Consider the following 5,000-nt stretch of genomic DNA (forward strand, 5'->3'; position numbering starts at 1 on the left):
ACAAAGCCAAAAATATATAAATAAGAAAATTAGGCAGTTTTCATGGGATAAACTGAAATATTACTCAGTAAGTTTTGCAGAACTTCTATTTATCATACATTTACAAGAAGGGTGATGGCGACTTCAACGTTTCGCCTTGTTAATCTTCGTCGGATACAGCAGAATACTGTAGACTTTCAGTTTAACTGCTTCCATTCAGGATACGAAAGTATAGGAACTATTAACAAAAGTACCACACTGTGAGATGAGACATGTCACTGCATGCATGTGAATTAAACGCCTTAACCACACAGCCAGTTATATACAAACTATTATAGAGGTGATGTACAGTAGATATTAATTGTTAGGTGTGGCTAGTCACATATATCAATCTTTATCTATCTATACTTTGCCAAAAATAATTCCTACATTCTCATTTAAACATCTGAAGCATTTCGTTATAAGCGGGGGGCAGAGAGTGTTTTATCTCTATAGGCACACACATATACATACATACACATCATATATGTATGTATCTCTTTGCGTGTGTGCGTGCGTGCGTGCGTGTGTGTGTAAATATATATATATATATATATATATATATATATATATATATATATATATATATATATATATATATATATATATATAAAATTCAGGGTACAATACGTATCTGTTTGCTTGAAAGAAGAATAATACTCTCCAAAACCACGTATCTCTCATTATATGTAAACACGCACGGAGAATGTAGCAAATATATTCAGAAAAACGGTTCTTCCTGTTTGTAAATCTGCAAACAACAGGGTAAATATCCCAGTAACAATTGATTTCGCTTTTTGTGTTGAATTGACACTTAAGGCTTATTACGTAAACTATTTTTTTAAAATATATTTTCCCTTCCGTGTGCGTTAGTTCAGCTCAAGGCCTCGCGATTTCCAAACGAACATTAGTGAGCAAGTATAAATTCAAATTTCAAATTAGTTCTCATTATCTTTAAAAAATAATGATAACGTAGCCAGCAAACATAATCCACATAAGTGCGAGTGTTTGTGTGCATCTGTAAATGTATACATACAGATATATAACAAAACAAAACGTATGGATTTCCGAGTGTTGCTACAATTGTTTCATGAGGAGTTTTTAATTTGATATAAGCACAATACAGTTATCCAGGTTATGCAATACACAAATCGATTCCCAGGCTCACCAGGTTACTTGTTAAGACGGAATGACGTAACGACTTGAGTGATCTATTGATTTTTATCAAGTGGGAATTTTAATGAAAATAACGATACTTTAAACAAAGTGGGAATGTCTTCAAGTTGTCACTCAAGGATAACATACGATTGGAATTAAGGATCATCCCATAATGGAGCCTTAACTTTTTCAATGCCTTCTGCACTGATAATGGATTAGTTCTCTCTCTGCTCTGCGGGATTCTTGCTTGCCAGATAGTGATGCGCTTCTTGTTGATATACCTGATTCTTCATGGATCCTTATAATATAAATGTGTGTGAGTGTGTGTGTGTGTGTGTGTGTGTGTGTGTGTGTGTGTGTGTGTGTGTGTGTGTGTGTGTGTGTGTGTGTGTGTGTGTGTGTGTGTATAAAGGTGTTTACCGTGTAATTTTGTAATTTTGCATCGTGTAATATCCGAAATTAATAATGCGAATTAGGCAGCTTTATCTAAAACTACATAACAGAAAAATTAGGGTATAAGATCATCTGATGAATTCTTACAGGTTTTTTAGGAGAATTCAGTTCTATGGGTACCATGCTTATCATATAGGTAGAAAGTTAATTCACCGTCTCCGAGGTAGAATCGATAGAAATCATATTTTTAAAAAAATACACATAGCGTCTACAGCTCAAGCAAATTTTGTGCCCACGAAATAATTTTGACAAACAAGTATACAGTGAAGCCAATGGTTCCACTTCTGGAACTACTTGTGCAGCATTCGACATATGCACGACAGAGAAGAGAATCAAACCAAAACATAAAGACTACATACGTCGAAGAAATATTAATGATAGTGGATATATTAATACATTGAGTGCCAAGGGGAAATGTGTAAATCGTGGTCTTTTCAAATTCGTATAGCATTTCAGTTGTATACAATATCTATATACAATTCATTGCTCGATGAGAAAACATGTATACATATATTGTATAGAGGGCACTCAATGTGTTAAAGGATGTTGAGAAACCAAAAGAATACTTATAAAAGAACTTCATCCTAAAATTTAACGTGCAGGATTATATATCTGTGAGGCTTCATTTCTAGACATATACAGAGATTAAAGAAAAACGATCAGATGCATTAGGTCGGTATTCAACAACGAATCAAACCAAAACATATACCTGCAAGAAAGGAGTGAATGCTCACACATCTACAAGGTGGGTGGAAAGTAACTGGGCATTAGAAATTGCTTATAAATTTTTTAGTATCACTGACGTCATGACGAAAACATTTTTTAAATAGACAACACTAATGGCGATTTCTTATTTTCTTATTGTCTTATTTCTTATTTTCCCGATGGCCGGTCGCTTGATTGTTCAGGAACGAGCTGAGATAGCAGTACGCTAAGAAGTGTGGAATTCTATTGAATTGGTTCAGAGATTGTGGCGTGCATGGAAAGGTACGCATGCAACACTACGTCCGGAGACAATAAAAAGTTCTCATGCAACGCTGATGACCACGGGCTCTGTGAACGATGCAAGAAAGAAATGACCGTCCAACCACATCCCGATCAGCGGAGATCGTGGCAACAGTGCAAGAAATATTCAATCGCAGCCCGCAAAGATCAACACGTCAAGTAACTCGTGAAAGTAGACTAACAAGACACACAATACGTACTGTGTTGCATAAAGAATTGAATTTTCGTCCGTGGAAACCCCATTACGTGCAGGAGCTAGAACCTGAAGACTAAGACCGCAGAAGTCCAGAAGTCCAGAACACCAAGAAGACCAGATCTCACGCCATGTGACATTTACTTCTGGGGTTACACAAAAGAGGAAGTGTACAAGACAAAATCTCGCAGACTGGAGGTTTTGGAGACACAGATTCAGGAGGTTTTCAATGATATACCAAATGACGTCCTTCAGAAGGTTGTTCATTCCATCCCTGGTCGTTTGAGGAAACTGTTTGACGCCACTGGATCTTACGATGAAATATGAAGATTTACTTTCATTTTCCCATGTAAAAAAGAAAAATGTATCATTCGTATCAATGAATTTGTAAAAAGAATATGGATTTTATTACCAATCTTTAAAGCCTTCTTTCTTTTCGCTTACTCTGTACAAGATGTACGTTGTAAAATCTCTGTTCAGAAGCACATTTGTATCGCTGTCCACAAAGAATGTACCAGTCAAAAGTTTCGAGACAAAAAAACATATTAAGCAACAAAAAGTAATAATGGCTATTTCAACAGACTTGTAGACGGAGCTATATAAGAATACAATGTAACGCAGCAAATACATCAAAGACTACACTTAATAAAAGTACACAAATCACACATGAAATTTAGTATATGAATCAAATACTTATAAAACAACGAACAGACGAATATATAATCAAAATTCTCATAAAGTGGAACACAAAATACATTACACCTGACCATAATTATATTGTACAAAAACCAAAATTCTTCTAATCAATAACACACTACAGGTATGTAAACCCGACAAAAAGTAACTGGTACCAATGTCACTTACAGATTCGATAGTAAAACTGTAAGTTGTAAACATCATGACTCTAGAGCTTACATTGGTCTTACTTGTACAATCCACTCACGTTAGTTCACCATGCTTTTACAAAAAGGAACAGTAAAAAATACTATACCAAAAACAACGAAACATAGGTAGAAAAACACTAGAAGATAATATCTACATAGTGTATATATGCTACTTCTACATTTATTATTTAATTAACATTATTGTTATTCGTTACCATTGTTCTTCTTAATAATAGTTCATTGACTGGAATCCTATTCTTCCACCCTCCTCTTTCATTCTGACTGTATTCGTGTGTGTGTACTTATGTGAACATTTGTGGTTGTGCTTAGGTCCACTGAAGTCTGTATGGGGAGGTATGGCCTTAATCGTATTCCCCCTCCACCCCATCACGCCTCTCTTTTGTTCTACTATAATAATTTAATTGTACTTATTTGCATACAGGACTATATAGGAGCCTGTACTTTGTTGAACTTTAGCTAAAAATGCTGGCGAATTGGTCGACTGGATTATGTTGCCTAACAGCCCACCCGCATCGGTTTACTAAAACATATGTATGCTATATAAAATATATAATATTAGTTATGTTTTCTGTGTTCCCTTTTCTGTGTGTTGGCGCGGCTTATACCTTTTTTAAAAGAATTACCTTCAGTCACATCTACATTGTATTCATTGTAATAAAGCTTCCTCTGATGAAAGAAACATCTGTTTCAAATAATTTTGTTTCAGGATTGGATTTGGCAATATTTGTATTTATATTTTTCAGTATGAAAGAAGGGACATTGCTTATGGCTACTGTAATGCCTCCGAAACTGACGACTTTGATACCGTTAATGTTCTATTTGAGAACGAGCAAGAAAGACATGAGCAAGGGAGTTAGAGTCACTGATAGCGATGTGAAATAAACGATGAACGGGTCGGGGAGCTTGATTAGTATAGATAAGTGTCTAGAAAGCTTCGATTAACTGACGCCTTTATAGTAAAGATAGAAACACGTAGCGAGAGAAGAGATAGCAAGCCTGGAGCCAGGAATTGCAGTGTGTCCACTAGTGATTGAATACTAATTCACTGAGTGATATTTCGGTGGATGGGTCCAGAATGTCTGTGTGCGTAGCAGTATGATTATAACAGAGGAGGGTACAATACTCCGTTGTTGAGCCTTGTAAAGCGTCAGTAACTGTTGGAGCTGAAATAATTCCTACCCTGAAGAGTAGGGCCTGTTTTGCTGATGCGGTCTTAGCTATGCAGAGGATGTACTTTCGAGAGGAAAAATTATTACTAATTCTGAAAG

Source organism: Octopus bimaculoides, chromosome 8 (assembly GCF_046866305.1).
Source record: "Octopus bimaculoides isolate indiv1 chromosome 8, ASM4686630v1, whole genome shotgun sequence".
NCBI lineage: Eukaryota > Metazoa > Mollusca > Cephalopoda > Octopoda > Octopodidae > Octopus > Octopus bimaculoides.